General features: G+C 33.1%; 1 long non-coding RNA gene across 1 annotated transcript; it reads right to left on the bottom strand.

Annotated features, from left to right (window-relative positions):
• Positions 1–6,052: 6,052 nt before the first annotated feature.
• On the bottom strand, positions 6,053–18,251 carry LOC150109010 (uncharacterized). The gene is made up of 3 exons (XR_016549494.1): positions 17,712–18,251; positions 10,449–10,565; positions 6,053–6,503 (listed from the first exon to the last, which is right to left on the bottom strand). It is a non-coding gene; the product is annotated as an uncharacterized LOC150109010 (long non-coding RNA).
• Between the last annotated feature and the right edge of the window lie 2,558 nt (positions 18,252–20,809).

Genomic DNA, 20,809 nt, shown 5'->3' with positions numbered 1-20,809 from the left:
TATTCAGTCAAGGGAGTTATACAAAATTCATCGGAAACACTTAATCGAAAGACAATTCGCCGAAAAAGTGATTTACCGAAAACAGAATTAATCAAATAAACAGTTGATCGAAAACCAGTTCACTGAGCAACAGTTAATGGAAAACCAATTTATCGAAAGATGATTCTTCGAATAAAAAAATTCATCGAAACGCAGTTCTTCGAAAAACAATTCTTAGACTGACAAATCACCAAAACCAGTTTATCGAAAACCAATTCGTCGAATTCTTTATTCGACGAATAAAGAATTCTTTTTCTTTTAGAATCACTTTTTCGATAAACACCATTTTAACAGTTTTTGATGAATTTTCATGGAATTATTGCCTACCTGTAAAACAAGAAAGAGAGGCATAGAGATAAGTGAGTCGTCTTTATCTCCTCAGCACACAGAAGGAAACAGTTATATATTCATTCTTCTTTTGTATTACAGACTTAAGTGACACAACCATTAGCATCCTCCAACATCGGTGGATTTGTATCTTTAGTTTCCTTCTCCATTGTTTATTTTCCTTCTCCATCACCTGTTTATAATAAATAAATTTAAATAGCACATCTACAAATTAAAAAGTAAAACGTATCATCAAGGGTAGAACAGTTATATGCTAGAATGTTACACACTTCTTTAGTAGTTTAGTGCGATTTATTTAAGTTTAATACTCTCTTAAAGAATGAAACGTTTACATTTAAATTTTGTACTTTGGTGGATACTTAACACCCGTTTTTAATCGCAATTTTACTATCAAAATGGAACAAATAAGAAGGAAAAGAATTAATATAATACATGTAAAAATAGAATACAACTATACAAATAAATTAAGCCAACAGGTAATTAAATTTTGAAGTACAGTACTGTGCTACTACTACAGATACGAGACCCTTCGACACTTCTGCGCATGGCAGAAGAAGGCAAATTCATTCCGATAATAGGGTAACCGATGCATTTCGTGGGATGAATGTTTATTATTATACATCGGTAAATTGGTTTTTCTTTTACGAAAATTCTAGTTTTTAGCATGTTAACTATTTTGCTTGTACAACACTTTGAAAATTTTATGTATGAAGCACGCGATTTCGCGTGTTGGTAATGAATTCGTACCTCACCTTATTCGTTTCTCCCCTTCAACATAAATCGGACAGCACCTCTAAATCACAACAATTTACATTGGTTAATCTACTGTAATAAAAATGTGAAAGAGTTTAGGTTGGTCGGTTTGAATTCTCGTAAAGTCTTAGTTATTTTGAAAACGCTTTACTTCCAAAGGCAAATATCGTTTTAACCTTGGCTATAAAACATTGACTATTTTTTATACTTCTTTATTAAGTAATTTTTGCATTCTTTTTATGACTTCCTTTGTGGACACAGGACAAGTAACTGAGGGCCACACGAAACCTGTGAACTGTATAATGAATATCTACGAGATGTAAGGAAGTGTTAAGACTGAATAGGGAGTTCACTGTCGTAGTTGATGAATTCATAATTGTCAATTACTGTTCATAGCCTAATAATATTTGAAGGTAGGAAGGCATGCGAATACTTGTAGATTGTAAGTCTAATGATTGTGTAGAAAACGAACCTTGAAAGCTTATTTGCAGAAAAGTTGTTACTATACGTTAACTCGTGACCTTTAAGGAAATCAGCCTGCAAAGTTATTGGGCGACCAGCAATCAACATACTTCCATATATTTCGCGATGATACCCACTGACCTATGCATTAAAGGAATTTGTAAGTACACAGTACTTTCTGATCGGCACTTGACAGCAGTGTGAGTAATGTTGATCTTTTGGTTAAGCTTTATATTTAAATATTCTACATTATTTGATTATCAACACAACCATTCATGCTTTTTCTGTATATTCCAACGTAGGTATGGTACGTACGAAAAATAGAAATTGTAAAGAATGACAAAAACTAGTTCCCGAAGATTTTCCTGGACGAAAGTAAGGTCACTGATACGTTACTACAAAGGCTGCAGAAACAGTAAACTCGTACGGGTGTAAGCTCCAGGGAAATCAGTAAACTTCTTACAATTCTAGTTTCATTACAGGTGGCTACGTGATAGGGCTGTCGATTCTTGTTCTCTGAACTCGTGCGCGATCCGATCTTAAATGCCAACATCTTGGCGTCTGAAACATGAAAAGTGGGTGGAATTAATTCCTAAACGAAACACGTTATCCCTTAATATTAGAAGAAAAGGAACATTAAAAGCTAGAATTTATTTGTCTAAACCTTTGTTAACAGTGCCAATGCGTCATTGTTTGTTTTTAAGGAGACATTGTGGCGTTTGAGGCGTTTGACGCACCTAATGGATTGTGTTTAAAAAAATCATTTACGTACAATCAATAAATTGGTGGATGACATTTGCCTTTTAAAGAGTAGGGTGAATAGTTAAGTATGAACCCTAATTTTTTTTTTTGAATAATATATTCAACAATTTAATTATATTTTATTGTTTTCATTTCAGTCCTCTTTTCTCATTCTTTATGTTTATGATTCTTTTTTTTTTTTCATTTTCTGGATTTTTTATTTTTTTCTGTGTCCCCCCCCCCTTTCTTTCTTATGTCATTCTGTTTCCATTTTCTTTCTGATATAGCTTTCCGGTTTTAGAACAGGAGTTTGTTTTCTCTAATCAAAAAGGATTTGATGTTTTCAACCATTGTTCTGTTGTTTTTTTTTTGTATAATAGTTCTTGTTTATTCTTTTATCTGCTCACGAAGGAAAAGTTGCAGCGCTAAGACCAACGAACTCAGTACTCAATGTAGAAAGTTCTGATCCTTTAATTTTAGTTAAGATATCACTTGCACAGAAATGACCCTTCCACTTTATTAATCTGTAGGGGGCCATTCATAATTAAAGTCAAGACCATAAGGCCAATGGATTATGTCTGTTATATTTAGAGGTGGGGATTTGCATTTTAGCAGCCTGATTGTGAGAAAAAATTGTAATGATCTGAACTTCTGAAAAACTATTTCGTTGACGTCTAATACCTGAATAAGTGTGTGTGTGTGTGTGTGTGTGTGTGTGTGTGTGTGTGTGTGTGTGTGTGTGTGTGTGTGTGTGTGTGTGTGTGTGTGTGTGTGTGTGTGTGTGTGTTTCAGTACACAGTGAAGAAATGGGGTTTTCTTCCATAGTGCTACACCTCTCGACTCTCGAAAAAAGATTATTAAGCCTAGTCGCCAACTCCCGAAAGTGTTTCCTAGGCCTTTCTTCGGCCTCAGCAGGTTCCCAGTTAATCTATGTTTAGTAGCAAGTAGGATTCCATTCTCGGAAACTCTGTTTTTAATCCATAGGATTAACACTTGAAATTGTGGGACTCACACAATTAAAATTCAATTTATTATGTAGATTTTTTTTGGTCTTATGTATACGTGTGATTCTATAGTTATGGATACTCCACATCGTATTATAGAAGAAACACATAATACATACTTGTTAAGATTTAGGAGAACGAGATAGCAGCACTTGTTTGATTGTTTGCTGCTACTGATGTAATCTTTCTCTCTGCCCTGAAAGCTTTGATTCATCAGTAGCTTCAAATCACGATCAATGATAGGTGACGGATGAAGACCTGCTGATAATTAACCTATAAAAATTAATTTGAACTAATGGAGCCCCGCCTATTCTCTTCGGGGAGGATAAAAAAGATTAGAGAATTTAATTTATTTTATTTTTATGGAGTTCACTACCAATCTACATTGAATTTAGTTGACTAGTGCAATGACTAAAAAAAAATAAGGAAATTACGTTTTTTAAAATACTTTGGTTTTCAATTTCTTTCATTTCTCTCTTTCTCCGAATGTACTTTTATCTTCTATCTTTGCATAAATGTTAAAACAAGCGGTATATTCAGTTTGGTGTCGAAGGCAGACCTTTAGTAGCCACAAAACTTGTTTTCTCTCTTTCACTTATCAGCATCGCCTGTTTCAAAAATCCAATGATCGAAAACCATTTCGTTCAATTTTCGCGGAGGTTAAACCACCATTCACCATCACCTCTGCAAGGGGCTCTAAACCAAATTACGATAATAAAACAAAGATGCTACACCACTCTCTCTTATCAGCAGGGAGAACATTGATAAACGCGCTACTTGGCATCCTCATCCGTTTCTCTTTTGTCACTAATCGCGTTAATGCCGCAACGTGCGGCGAACTTTAATGAATGGTTGCAGCGAACTATCCGATACCGATGGTGCGGGAAGCGACTGAAAAGGTGTCATTTTCTACTCCACCCATTTCGGTTGATATGGTTACCGCCAACAAAGAAAATATTTACGGAAATTTATCGAATAAAACATCGAGTCAGATGACCACAGCGGATGAAACAGATATGGAAATAATCCTGCAGCGGTGATTATTTTTTCTTACACTCTCATTCAAATATCTGTTAGTACATATTACGACTACTCAAAGAACGGGAGATTATTGAATTCATCTTTAAATTAATCCTCTTCGAAAGTATCACAATTTCTTTTTGGTTTCTGAGACTACCGAAATCTGTCGAAATGAGGGTTCAAGATGCCCAAACATCGTTAATTTTCTCCACGCAATGGCTTGATGTTAGTTAATCTGTTCCTTTTGTAATCTCTCTCTCTCTCTCTCTCTCTCTCTCTCTCTCTCTCTCTCTCTCTCTCTCTCTCTCTCTCTCTCAATTTTATCATTATTTTGTTATCGTCAGAAAGACAAAATAAACTACAAAATCTAATTTTGGCGAATAAAGAGGCTGATGTGTTTGTGATATCAGCTAACGCCTTTTTATTCCCGTATACTGGAGTAGGCGAGGCCATTTAGCCCTATCTAACTTTGGGGACTGAGTGGGCAGTTCAATCTCCACTGATACCAATCAGAGATAGATGGCCCCAGGCTATCACTAATTAAGCGGTACACAGTGAAGAGAGACGGCTCAAATATGCCGCCATCTCGTGGTCCCTGACCCTAACACAATATATTTAATGTCTGAAATAATGTGGGTTCTATGGTCGATTTTCTTGAGTTTACGGGACGAAAAACCCGAGTTTCCGGGAGGAAAAACCCGCTTGCCCGTGCCAGAGATCGACTAACTCGGGAACCGGTCGAAAAAAGGCTTAGAAAAATTTCCTCTAGTCGCCGACTAGACTCGAAACCAAGTCTTCCTTCGTGCGGCCAAGCGCCGTGGTGTGCAAACGCCACATCCACTGAGCTGCACAGGCTCGTGTTTGTGATATTTCTCCTTTTTTTCTAGCCCCACTTTTTGTAGCCCACAACTTTTCCAAACAGTAACTAGCTCTTTTTGGAGCTCGGGGCAAGAATAGAAAATCGCACCTTCCAGTATTGTTTCATATTAGTTATTAGAAAATAAAAGGAAAATAGGTACATAAAGAACAACAAAATTGACAATAGAAATGTTTATTTCAGTTTTTTTTTCTTTGTCATTGCATATCTCTTTCTTTTTTTTTAAAAAAAATATAATAATAAAAATGATGAAACCTTTTTTCCCGCGCCTCTCCTTCGTTTGTACCTATTTCACTTAGCTGTTGTTAAGGCTTTTGCTTTTCTGTTACTGCATCACTTTTTTCTAGAGATCCGTTATTATTATTTTTTTTTTTAATTTTATTTACTTCTTTTCTTGAGCCTTAGAAATGCAAAAAGCTATACAAGCATCCACGCCTAAGGTGGGATTTGATCACAGAATCTCTTGATTGCAGAGCGAGTACGTTAACCACTCTACCAACCAGGAGGATCGACATTGATGATCGTCCAGCTTAGGAAATCAGTTTTATTTGAATTTTTTTTTCCTTTTTAAATCAATAGAGCTACTTAAAACGTGTGTAGACGTATCACAATCGATTTCCATTTGTTACTTTTGTCAATTTTAAAACAAATTTTAATCGAAGCACGTTGCATCGGATGTATAGACGCAAAATCCTCCACAAACGAATACGTATAGTTTTATTGACTCTCCAACATATGCTACTAAAGAGAACAGCAGTGTCTATGACTTAACTTCCAGAAGCTAAGTGTTGCACCGTCATAATAGCAAGTTTATAATGCACCGTCACACGACAGACTTTGTATGTTGGCATTCTGTAGAAAGCTCAAATCAATAACAGAATGCTTCTTATGGATTGAATTCTAAGACTTGTTTTCCTTCCATAAAAACAAAAGTAATGGTTTATTTTTCTTCTTGAAATCAAGTGTTTTCTTTACATTTTTTCTTTTTTTTCCTAGAGATTTGTTTACAAGAAGAAATATTTGAACTGTTCGTAGCTGGCGGTTAGCGTGACCTAGTGGACAGCGTCTCCATGCTTCAGATGTTGGATTCGAATCCTCATGTAGGTATGGATATTTGCGAATGTCTTAAGGTGATGAATGAATTCCATCTACCACTGTGAAATCACCAACATGTTTGGAGTTTACAACTATTGTCGAGTGGAAATCATATCCAAATCCTTTATTCAATCCTCTGTTCAGATATTCGCTGTTGATGGTTACTGAAAAGAAATGTATTATTTTATACACATGGTAATAGGAGAAGATTAAAAACGGCAATGAAATGTTTGTGTGTGTGGGGGGGGGGAATAATAAGTTTTCTGAGATCATCCGGTCTTGGAGAGCATGATAAGGTACTTTACTTAAGATAGCGTTCGATGAACAATGTCAAGTAGTTAACTAAGTAATACTTAACAGTTTAAGATTTCTCCCTTTTCCGGATGAATAGTTAATACTAGCTACTGCATCTCAATGCAGCACGTTATTAATTTTGTATATCAGCAAACTCTGGGATTTGCTTATGATACGATTTTAAAGCATCAGTGGTTTTGAGAGCTATTCTCTTACCTTCCTTTTAGCCACTCAGGGAAGCACAAGGCCTATGATTGTAGCCGGCAATAATACTTGTGCTGCGCTATTAAAATCAGTCCTAGTGTGAGGTTCAAAGAGGAGATGTACTCGGTGTCAGCTGAGCGTCATATGCTGTGTATAATCTTGATTATGGATATTTTAAGTTCGATAATATTAAAACTCTTTAAAATGTTCTGGAATTTCAAAATTAGATGTTTCAGATTCCATTGTACTACGGATCTTTAGATGAGGAACTGACGTATTGCATATTCTTTTTATAAAGTATTACTGAACATGAAATCATCTATGCAGAAATGATTTGGTTGCCGAATTAGTAGCAATTTGACTACTTCTGCGAATTCTCCAAGAACATTATTTTCAAATGTGTTACATAATGTTTTAAGGAACTTTGTGTGTGTGTGTGTGTGTGTGTGTGTAGTGTTGCATATAATGCGAAGAAAATTCAATTTCATTTATATATTCATTTTTTTAAGCAATTGGGAACGAAAATCTGAAGTGTTATCAATGTTCTGTGGAAGTAAACAGCGTCTGCACTGATGAATACTTGATGCCCTGTCCAAACGATCAAGCCTATGACCGTTGTATGACCACTATATCCCAAACAAGTATGTATGTTTTTGATGTTTTCAACTTTTTGTCAATAATAACAATAATAATAATTATAATAATATAAAAACACATTCACCTCTTATAATTACTTGTTATTACAACATATATAGATCACTCGAGATTGATTGATCGTTGATCTCTTACAGATACTCTTATTTAAGTTACGTAACATTAAAACAATTTTCAGAGATTACAAATAAGTCCCTGGTGGTCACTACTGGAACTATTTTTCTACTTTAATCGAAGTAACGGTAACCGTAATACCCGACATCTTGTAATTATGCAGCCATATGACGTCAAAGGAAAATTTACACATTTTTCCTCTGGTCACGTGTTTATTTATAAAAAAAAAAAAAAAAAATTCTGAAGAAAGCTATCACTTATTCAATTCTCTGGAAACCTGAAAGCCTTCTCGGGAATCGTGAAGCATGTCATTTGCATTCTAATGGCAAAAAACCTAACTTTCTTAACGATCGTGTAAGCATTACGGATATTTGACGGCACTACGTTCGCTGAGGGACACGTTGCGACCATCTCACACTCCGGCATCATGTTGCAGGGCATCAGGAAACTGATGTGAGGAACGCCCTTCAACCGACCATCCGACAACAAAAACACGTATCCCACATTCAGTGAACAGATGACTACCCAGGGATGGGTGCATGCAGTAAAGAACGCTTCTGATGAATGTCATTTGCATTCGCCCGTACACAACACGGTCACTGAAAATATCTCCCAGGTGAATAGGAGAACATTTCCTCTAGGTAGCAAAGGAAGTAATGATTTTACATGTTTATCCCACTACGGCAGACAGACAAGTCCAAAGAAACGAAGAGGTGGCGGCCATTTAGGCTTATCTATATACGTCTAAATATGTATATAAATATAGCCATACACCCTACAACGAAACAGACTATTATGCCAAAGAATTATTTAACAATTAAGACAGCATTCTCTTAAGACTAAACAAACACGTGAGGATTGTAAGTCGGAAAGATGCAATTAGTACTTAAACCTGCGGTTTAAATGCCTTTTCACTATTTTCCCTACTGCAGAGTAAGCAACCTTTTCTATGTGATATTTTTGGCTTGATAAATTCCCGAGAGGCACTTACGGAAATCGCATTTTGTCCTTCTGTGATTGCCTCATTACCTTCTTCCTCGTGAGCAATTTGTGCAGAATTGAACCTCCCCGAAAGGAATTAGAAGAGATCGTATAGTCATTCTACTCGTTGCCTTTTGCGGTCTTTCTTTATATAATTATAGCATACTCGGTTTTATATGCTCGTTCCTTAAATAATATACGAAATAAAAGAACATGTAAAGCTCTTAACATAATACAAACTTCCGTTTCAGAGGTATGGCTCACTAGTAACTTTAAATTCGAATCCTTTCAGCCAATTGGTTCGCTATTAGAGTGAATTAATCAATCTCTTTGATCTCCGGTGAGTTGATCTACTAGCGTAGAATAACTTTTATTGTTTAATTCATGTTCAAATCAATGATAGATAGAACTCAGTACTGGTAGGCTATTATTTTGAATCTATGTATAAGAAAATGGAAAGGTCGTCCTAAATAAGAATAATCTTTAAATTGCAGAAAGGAACTATGCTTGATTTTCATTAGATCTTTGAAATGAGCTGAATAAACTAGTAAAAAAAAAATCGCTATTTATAAATGTTGCAAAAATTTCAAAGTAATTTTCCATTCTTCTTCTTCTTTTAATCCTACATTTCTCTTGGATAAAAATAATAGCAATAAATTACAAATTGGTTACAGAACGTCTTAAAATTTAATGAATTTAAAAAAAAAAAAACATTTTTGCTGATGTTTACAATGTCTTCTCCCCTTAGTACTGAAGTTAGAAAAGATTGATGCATTGTTCAAAAGACTCAATAATTTCGAATTCCATCATGAAATTAAAAAAGTTTCTACTTCTTTTTCAACCGATCCTGACTAGCTGATGTTAAACGAAGCAAGGCATAATAAAACAATTTAGCGCTTAGCGAGTATAATAGGATAATAATAAGAACTCCTTTAGCTCAATGGAAATAGCATCTGCGTCCATGGTGCTAGGTTATCAGAAGAAAGATTGTGTAAGTTCGATTCTAGTCGCCGACTAAACTTTTTCTATGTTTTTTTTTTTTGTTTTCCACTGGTTCCCGAGTTAGTCGATCTCAGGCACGGGTAAGCGGGAAACCCGACTTTCACGTAGAAAGTCGGGTTTTTCGTCCCGTCAGCTCAAGAAAATCAACCATAAAACCCGCATTATTTTAGACAGTAACACAGCCATAGGATTAGGGACCACTAGATGGGGGAACATGGCAGCCGCCTCTCTTCACTAGATATAGTGTATTTTTAGAGATAGTCTTGGAACAACCAAGACTCTGATTGATTGCCAGTGGAAAATAAACAGTTCCCTCAGTCTCCAAAAGTCCGTACAAGGGAATAAAAGGCATTAGTTGATTTACTAATGTATTTATTTTTATAAAACAATGATGCCCATTGCCTTATTTCCACATATTAATCTAGAAATGTAAGAAGTAAACCATGCCCTTTCGTCCTTCCGCTATTAAATATAAAATGATTTATAAATTTTAGTAATATAATTCACGTTCAGTAACTAGTAGCAAGTATCCCTAAGGATACTGTTATGTTCAAAAAAATTTATGGGAATTTTAATCAAACATATGCAAGAAGACTGCGGAGTTTAGGAACTGATAAAGAAAATCTAAGTATTGTATCCACTGATCTACTGAAACAATTTAATCAACTCCGATTGTAATTTGAGGGGAGGGTGCTGCTTATTTATGGTTAGCGATAAGGTAACCGTGCTACGAGAATTATTGTGGCTATTAACTGACCGACATGTGTTCATCTTTTTTGAATTATGTGTTTTGCGTAGGAGAAAGGGACCCAAGTTTCCAAGAGAAAATTCTGCAATTTATATGATATTCTCTAACTCACCTTCCATTGAAAAGTCCTTGTAAACGTTCATCGTAGTCCGGGATTCAGGAGTGCGACGAACGAGAATTAATCCAAAGTTTTTCCAGAGGGCACTTGTCGTTCTGTCGAATGCGCCCCCTGGAATTGATGAAACAAAAAAAAATTATTTTAATAATTGAACCGTAGTTATCCCCAAAATATCAAAAAGTATCCTGCGAATTATAAAACTGTATTATACGGAAAACTCCCCACCCCGTTACGTTTTAATTTGTGTCAAATTGTAAGCTGATTGTACTTCATATCGAAACAACAACACAACATCTATATAAAAAAAAAAATTTTTTTTAAAGTTACATGTTTTCTTGATATAACGCATACTACTCATAGTTTTAGTAATATGTAATCTTTCTTTTATATATATTTGCAGAAGCCGAGGGCTTTCTCATCACCAAACGTTGCGCCTTAGCTCCCTGCACTCTTCGTGATGTCAAACAAAGTGCCGGCCTCGGTCTAGACCACTGTGATAGAAGTCAAGGCGAATACACATGCATCCACTGTTGTCGTGAGAGCGGATGTAATAAAGATGGAGCTGCAGGAATTAGGCCGGCTTGTGTTGTCTATGTTGGCCTTCTGATATTCTTAGCGATAATCTATTGGATGATGGCAGAGTAGATTGATATCATCGCTAATTGTTTCTATACAGTAAACATTGCTCAAAACTGCTTTCCTGAGACATATTAGCCCCAACTTCCCTGTATATTAGAGCCAATGGTGTAATGATAAGTCGTTGGTTATGGACTTGTTCAAAGCAGGGGTGGGTCTAGGCAGAATTCGAATCTGTAAACGTGTTAAAGAGTTTGCAAAGTGATAGAAAACACCTCTGTAGACAAATAAACGATAGATGAAAGCTGGCAATGGTAGAATTTCTACGCGAAACTAAAGATCGACCGTCATCATACAACGCTAAGTATTTTAAACTACATTCAATGAATAGATGCTGATCAAGTACGGACAGTGAAATATCAAATAGATAATATAGCATTACACCGTAGTATTATGCAGTTAAATATAGACATTGAATTTCAGTTGTCTATGGAACAAGTCAGTATGCTCAACAAGCGATCAAACATAATTAAATCTGAATTGGAATTAATTAGCATCGAATTCATGTTCATCTCCAAGGAGTTGTAGCTTTTAATACCATGCTTGTGTGTGATGATGTGTATCGATACTAGGAGTTCTGAAGTCATAAAAATAAACTAGGAATTACTGAGCTCTTACGTCATAGCTCAGTGGCCCTTATTAAATTCAGCTTCATGTTTTGGAACTCCTATTTTGTCTTTTTCTTAATGCTCTACGAGTTTTGTACAACCTCAAGTTATATATAGCTGTTTAAGTGTTGTAATTTCTTGTCTTTGTATCATATAATCAAATAATACAGCCTACTCCTACATGAATTTAAGACAAAGCGAACGAATAGATGTTCTTATTATCATACACCGTGACGAATAAATGCTTTAAGGCCGTCACCATTTATGCAATTAGATCTTAATTAGGAAAATCGAAATAACTATACTTCTGAGTAGTGAAATTTTTAGCATTGAACACTATTATAATTATGACTATTCTAAATCAGTGTTCATTAAATTTACAATAAAACAACTGCCAGTTTATAAAAAATTGTAATATTTATAGCTAAAAATTTTATTAAATAAAATTATACCTATAATACATTTTATTATTAATTTTATATTATATGTTTTATAATAAAATTGAATTATTATTTTTTATTCCGTGGTAATTAATAACTGATGAAATTTACAGATTTTTATTCGCTGTAGATGGCGCTAAAGTCATTTTCAATTTGCAAACTCTTTAACATATTATTGCTACACTTAAGCTACTAATTTCGATCTTGTAGTGCATTTATGATATTACTTATAGCGAAGAATTTACTAAATAAAATGTTATTTATGATAAGTTTTATTATAAATTTCATATTATAAATTTTTAATAAAGGATTATTATTATTTTTTAATCCTTGGTAAATAATTAATATTTGATTAAAAAAAACAACATATTATTCTCTGTAGGTGGCGCTAACTAATTTTCTATTTGCAAACTCTTTAACGGTTGCTGTTTCCAGTCGTAAGTTAATATTGTAGTACAATTCAAAACCTTCAGTTTTAAATACTTTTAAAATTAAAGTCGCCTCCTTTCATCTTTCATTCAGAGAAACAAAAGGAAAGAAAAAAATAAGCTAAATCCTGTAGCAATGTTTGTAGTTTCTTCGTTCATTGAAATAACATAACTGAGGTGCCTCATCAATATAAAGAATCATCTGCTGAAGGTTAGCGATCTCTTTTTCTACATTTATCTTATCGAGATAATGATGGACAAATCACGAACACAATTAGCCTTTCCAAACAGTCGTTTGGGTAATTTCCATGGTCCAAATGTGCACTTCAGTTCAAATCTATGTTTCTTGTACATAGATTCCCATTATAAGATACTGTATGTAGTCAATGAGTATAGGTAGTAGTAGTTTTGTTTCGTTTGTGTATGTGTATATATTATTATTATTTCCAAAGTAGATTAGCGTTTATCCATTAACAGATGTCTGATTATACATATAACAAAAATGTAGCACAATATTCCGTTATATGTTGACCTTTCTGTCATATTATAATTTATTTGTGTTATGATTAATATAAGCCGAACTTTCAGCGGGAGAAAAACTGTCGCATTACATTTAATGCATTTCAGGTTTAAATTTCCATGTTGATGGCGCTAGCGAAAGTTATACAACAGTTTAAATCTTGAAATGACAGTAGAGAACTGGAGATTATCAATACTATTTCAGTATGCAGAACGAATAAAAGTTACCGATTTACTGAAACAACGCAGAACTACTTCATCACAAGCAGTGACACGTTTAAGTGAAAAGTTGTGTGTATTAAGGGAGAGGTTTTATATTATATATATATATATATATATATATATTTTTTTTTTTTTTTTTTTTCTTTTTCAAAATTCATTTTTACTCGGTTGGAATATTATAAAAAAAGGTTTAATGACTGTTACCGAGAGATAAAAAGATGACAAAAATAAATAAATAAATATATATATATATATATATATATTTATTTATTTATTTATTTATTTATTTGCTTTAAAAGTATTCACAATTGTGTCTTCTCACTCTATCTTTTCCACTCTCTCTCTCTTATTTCTCTTTGTCTCTTTCTCTCTCTTCCTTTTTTACTTTATCTTTTTCCCTTTCTCTCTCTCTCTCTCTCTCTCTCTCTCTCTCTCTCTCTTATTTCTCTTTGTCTCTTTCTTTCTCTTCCTTTTTTACTTTATCTTTTTCCCTCTCTCTCTCTCTCTCTCTCTCTCTCTCTCTCTCTCTCTCTCTCTCCTCTCTCTCTCTCTCTCTCTCTCTCTCTCTCTCTCTCTCTGTTCCTTAAAGCAGACTTCTCAATAAACAATGACCTACTCCGTTTTTATTAATAGGGTGATATTGTTTTCATATCTTCCGTATCATCGATTTTACTTTTTATTGCTGCACGTAGGGACTATCCCATCACATTTCTTCCAGTCAGAAATTGGATATTGGGAATAGATAACTGCAACGTTTGCTTCTTCGAAGATAATTAACTCTGAAATGAAATTGGACCATTACCCGGGATCATCTCCTCCTCTTTGCTTTCTGAACCTCCGCGATACATGTGCTGCGGTTATTGATTTCAAATTAAATTAGTGACAACTCGCCTGAAAGGTTAGTTTATGACCTTCAGGTCGATAAGTAGCTGCAGTGGTGGCACTATAAACGAGCCCAGCATCATAAGTCTTAATACCAGAATTCCTTTAACTTTATTGCTGCGTTTTTCACTGGCACTGATGAAGAGTTTGCTATTCGGATGACAACAAAACTGGTAATTGAAGATGCACTTAAATTGAAGATGTTCATTTTAAGTGCGAATGTGTAATAATAAAAATAATTAAATGATAGCATTGCATATAACACAACAATATATGAAAGAAGCTGCAGTTATATGACTTATTTTATAAAATAAACCAAGCAAATAATAATAATAATAATAATAATAATAATAATAATAATAATAATAATAATAATAATAATAATAATAATAATAATAATAATAATAATAATAAACACTTGCTCAGATACCTGTAACGACTCGAATCATTTTAAATTGTATGAAATGAATAAGGTACAAATAAGGCCTCTAGAAAACTTTGCTAAATTCCGAGTTGAAAGAATGCAGAGCTGTTTTTATGCTATATAGAAAAATAGCTTAAAGTTATCTTTACTAAAAGGTATGCATGTTATATATACACACTAAATATAAATGAAGAGAAAAAAAATACTCTACAAGAGCAGCAACATTGCCTGTCGGATATGGGCTCATTAAAGTAGGTTTGCATTTTTAGGTACTAGAAAACTCATCTAGGTCTTGTAGTGCACAGACGCAGCGTGAAAATGTTCACACTATTTAGTATAAATAAATTTACAATGTTATAAATGTAGATAAATCACTAATCAACACCGTTCTTCGAAATGAATCTCGCTATAATGAGATACGTCGTAAAATTGTAAATAACTCAATTGTAATATCTTAATTACATTGTTGGCTTAAATTTTGCATGGCATCAATGGATACCATAATATAAACACCCGTGAAATTTGAGTTGTTTCTGATTTTTATTTGAAACACTATAATGTCAGACTGTTTTATTTAGTTAGTAATATCTGTACGATTTTAGTCTAATTACTCAAATGCTCTCTTATTATTTTTTTTATCAGTAAATGAAGTATTTAATTATTTTTTGTTTCGATCCTTTATACATTTTCCAAATTTATTTCTAAGTCACCCGCCAGTTATCCTGGACTTTTTGTTTACAAGTAACTTTGAAAAAGTATTCCCTGCTGACTTCTCTATTTCACTCACAGTGGTGCAACCAACAATCAGGTGATGATCAGTACAAACTTTTGACACGGGCAGCACTTGGTAGATACAAGATAGTCATTATTAATACTTTTGTGGACTCTGACAATCCACTGTCACAGGCACTTCTTATTCATTTCTTCTGTCCTTACTTACCCCAAGTACCTTATATTCGTTCTAATATTAATCTCGCTGTATCTAACTAGGATTTTGTTCCTTTAATAATCCTATATTTTGGTGTTTCGTCAAATGAAATAATAAAATTTGCAGCGTTTACTCTGCTAACCCTTCTGCGTAATCTTAATAGTTCCTGAAGATTGAATGTAACATGTTTGTTCCTCATCGTACGTATTCCAGATCTGAAAAAAAAAAAAAAAAAAAAAAAAAAAGAAAAGAAAAGAAAGAAAGAAAATCGCGCTATGCAGAGCAGAAAACTCATGAAAGAGATATGATAAGTTCATGACAGTTTATTGCTGACCAGAAAATCCGTTAGCGCAGTGTAAGTAATTTTAAGTAATTTGTGATTATTAAAATCTCAGTGACACACACACACACACACACACACACACACACACACACACACTGGCTGATCTGTGTATTCATTTAGTACTGTCACTTTAGGCAATATTTGTTCTCATCTTAGATCCCCGAGGTTCATGCTGCCTTTGGGGACAGATGTACATATCATAGAGAAGATCAAACAACTTACCGCTGAAATGGCATATTTGTGTACATTGTCCCATCATCAGTGACTTCAAGCATTTTCTGTGGTTTACGTACATATGACTATTCAGGCATCGTATATATGGCGTTATGTGGGCTTGTACTTAATCTATCGCGTGCAAATAATGCAATAATGTTAATTACCAATAGAGCTATAACCAGGATGTTTTAAATAACGAGGATCCTAGAATAATCCGTACGTTAACTTCATAGAATCCCCATGGTTTTTCACGTATTCTAGACCTACTTTGCAGCACTATATAAGAGGCTTATTTATACATCGGGGAAAATATCTCTATCGTGTGCGAGAGACGAGGAGGATTATCGTTAATTATCATGTATTTCTAGGAATTACTTTCCTCTAAGATCACTGTTCTTTAACCGACAGTTAAGATAAGATCAATGACTTACAATTGCAATTCATATCATGGAAACACACGAATCTTGCATCATATGGTGCTGAAAATGATCGAAAAAAACCGCAGTGGTACTCAATTAAAAACGTGTGAAATTCTTTCCAGTATTTTTAATTAAACTGAATTTTCTAGGTTTTTATCCTTTATAATTACAGGATACACCCAGAGAATCAGTGCGAGAGAGTTCGCTGTACACACTTCACGTTCAGCCATCTTATACAACACAATCTCGATCCAAAGAAAAACTTTGCATTTTTTGGATAAAATCCTATCCGTATATATCTTATAATTTTATTAATACTTTATCAATGTGCTTATTTTTATACTTATATTCTGTTTTTAATTAACTACATACCTACAAACCTTTAGTATCCTGTTTAATTAATTGTAAAATTTCATTTTCTAACATAAAAGATATTATTTGTTTTAATCACAAATAATGAACAATATAGCTTTGGTTTGCATCTTTAAGACTTTGATTATTATAGGTAAAAAAATAAATAAAAATTAAAATTTAAAAAAATGCTTTAAACTAACCACAAAAATTACAAGTGATCAACTTGCAAGAAGATATCCCATCATCCAGGTTGATTGTTATTGCTAATTCAATATTAAATCGTAATATGTATGTGTATATTTTCTTGATATTTATTGAAGAATATCTATTCTTGAATATATATTCTTCCACCAGTCACAAAATCAGTTTCCTGACTTTTCATTTCATGATATTTTTTCGCTTCTAAAGGAAAATAAAAAAAATACAAATAAACTTCTTTGTCTAATACACACCTTAAATCGAAAGTAACTTAATTTATAAACTTTAAAGTAAAATTAAATTTGTAATTTAAACCTTTAAATAAATATAAAAATCTTAGTTTATTATCCAAAGGACAGAATATTTTCAATGTATTCCAATAGATGGCAGCATAAGTTAGTCGCATTGCTTTTATCAGGCCAATGTTTTATGGTTAATTTCTTTTCCGTTTTTCTAAACTGTTATTAAAATTTATCATTCCATGTGTATTTCCAATTATGTAATAAAATACATACCAGACTGCTATAAATACTTTGTAATAGATAATAAAAATGATTCATTATGTGTGGAATCATACCAGATTTTCACAAACTCACCAATATGGCATCCTACTTATTGTTAAAGAAATATTGTTACTCACATGTTATGATGTGCTGCCAAAGTCTGTTTTGCACGTCGTCTAAGATTCCTTTATTACATATGTATAAACTATTCCCTTATTTTCTATTGTTGACTTAAATTTAGATGTTATATAATTCTGTCAAGATCTCTGTAAATATTTGTTGTTTGTGATCAATGTTTTGTACTAACGTAATGTTATGCTATTTTCTGTTTGCAGTGATTTTGAAAGTGCAGTCTATTTCATTACATTATATGTTCAAAGAAAACCTATGGCACGTTTCGAAGTATCGTTATTCACGTGCATTACTGACAGCATATGATTAGTTGGATATGCCGTTGTTATGGTAACAGAAGCGCTCGCTCTGTTCATGTGAATTCATATTTTTAACATATAAATGACGCGTTTTCTTCTTCTTCTTTTTTTTTTTTTTTTTTAATTTTCATCTCGTATAAGACAAGAAACGTTAATAAATCGGTTTTGTTATCTAAGATAAAAATTTCATCAAATAAGGAGATAAAATATTGATTTGATGTGCACTAAAATATTAAAATACATATATATATTTTATTTAATAGAAATATTTTAACATGTTGACTAAAGTTATTTATGGATTGGAATTTATTAAACAGCACATAAGGTTATCATATTCAATGAATTTGTATTTCCAAACAATATTCATTCCCATTAAATATTGGGAGTTTTTTTTTTTTATAATTTATAAACAAGCTTTATATGCGAGATGAAAATTTCCTTTTATAGAAATTAATAAACCGGCATCAAAACGTATTACAGGACAAACTGGCCAATCTGCCAAGGCATAAAAATATTATTCCGAAATTATTTTTTATTATTTTATTTCATTATTAGTTAGTGATTGTAACTGAGCTTAAATCTAATTGAATTATGCAAATTTTGTTACTTTTAAATTATTAATTACAAAATCTACACATCTGTCAGGGTATTGAATGATCTAATATTTATATAGGTAACTCTGTCTAAGACATCAAATATTGTTTTCATTTAAATATTGTGCAACAAAAAAAATGTCATTTTAATTGCACAATATTTAACACGTTAAAGTTAATATTTTAAATTTATTATAGCATAGAATATTACTAAAATAATAATAACTGTAATATTAGGTGTGAAGAACATATAATGGTTCTATTTGTAAAGGCATATAGAAAATAAATGCCTATGAATGCTAAAATTCTCAAATAAGCACTAATTTTCACTAAGTTGATATATATCAATTAGTTGATTCACTAATTGATATTCTTTTCAGGTCACTAGTATTTGGTATATCCTATAGGTAGAGATGACCTGCTAATGCTTCTGCCTGGTATCTCAACTTGGGCCTGGCTCCCACTGAAGATACCTCAATTAAGGTCGAAACTAGTCTGGGTAGTGGCCCTTCCTTTAATGCATAACATTAGACATATCCGCAAGGAGATGTGTTTTACATTATAGGAGATACTGAGACAGGAGTTGTTGGTAGCTTGCTCCACCTTTGCAACGAGTTGCCCTGGTGTTGTACCACCTTACCCCAGTCCTGAAGATACTTTCAGGCGCAAACTTTGTTTGCTCACACTTGGATAAAGGATTAAACTAAATTTATTATAGTTGATATATCATATTTAACAATTAAAAAGTATTTAAAACATAGAATTTATTCAATGGTCAATTATTCTAGATCTTCTTAATAGTGTTTTTGGCAATAAGAAATGTACAGATGTCTGTTCATTTATATTATTATTGTTATTTAAATTTTTAAGAAGCCTGCACATTTTCTGAGAATTGTGTCTATTGGGTGAGCAATTAGAGAAGCAAGTGCCAAATCATGTTTACTGTTACTACATGTATGCGTCTATTTCAAAACTGATGGACTATAAATTAGCCTCCAACTTTTGCCATGTAATTTGTAGCTTATAGGAAGCTTTGGTCTTATTGTACTTCTACTGTACCGTATGTAGGTTTACAGTGAAAATAAAAATTTCTCACGTAAGTTTTAAACATGTTTTCATTGATATAATTCAGTCAAGATGATCAAACGTGCTATTTTTTTTTTTTTTTCAAGCTACTTAAGCCTTTCCAGTTTAACTCAATTTAACAATCATACATATATAATAAATGTTCATCAAATGGACGTCATAAATATAAGCGTGCATCCTTAGACGAAGATCATTGAGCTGTTATAGACGAACCCCCTAAGACAAACATACGTTTTATCCGACCTACAAAGTGATAAAATATAAAAATAAATTTGCGATTGTCTTTACATGTAAGATAAAGTTTAACAAACGGTGTGTGAGACCACCAACCTCGCTTATTTGGAGGAGTATTAAATCAATTATTTAATAAATTACAAAAAAAAAAGTTTACAGCGTTGTGGACGAGTCATAAAAAATCAAGTAGCTAGTTCTACCATCGTTCGCGTGAAATATCTACTTTAGATTGATATATTAATGTGGTTGCTCAATACTGTTATGCAAGCATAATATACATTATTAACTTAGGTTGTCGTGAGGCAAAAGATGATCAATCATATGACAGTGCAAGTGAAGGATGCAGCTGTTCAGATTAACCTAATTTTATTATCACTGTTTTCTTTTTGATGGCTCTGGATGGACAGGAATGAAAGCATATACATCACTAACAGTCAAGAGATGATCTAAGAAAGAATCCATTTGCGAAATTGCAGACGACTGGTGATTCAAAAAACACTAAATTTCACTTTTATTTTATTTTATTTTTTTATTTTTTATTTCTTCCATACGCAACATCCATTAGAGGAATGTGCGTGAACTTCCCCAGCGAGAAATGTTCAACAGACGATGTAATCTCACTGTAACCCTGGAGGCAACTTTCGTTTTTAGTTAACTGACATTGCTAGGACATTTTCGCACGAAGTGTCATGCACATCATTATCGACACTTTGCCGAGCTGTAAAAAAAAAAAATTAAAAAAAAAAGTCTGATATGAAAATTTTTACCAAACTTTTATATAAACATCCCCCTCCTCCCCCACTGCTAGTGAGGTAACATGCGTGAAAAACGTTAGATGCTAAAATTTTTTCTAAAGAAATAACGTGACACAAGTGTTAAAAATAACATAAA

Source organism: Typopeltis vanoorti, chromosome 2 (genome assembly GCF_054136105.1).
Source record: "Typopeltis vanoorti isolate ZY-2024b chromosome 2, IOZ_Tvanoo_1.0, whole genome shotgun sequence".
Taxonomy (NCBI): domain Eukaryota; kingdom Metazoa; phylum Arthropoda; class Arachnida; order Uropygi; family Thelyphonidae; genus Typopeltis; species Typopeltis vanoorti.
This window is presented reverse-complemented; position numbering and strand designations above follow the sequence as displayed.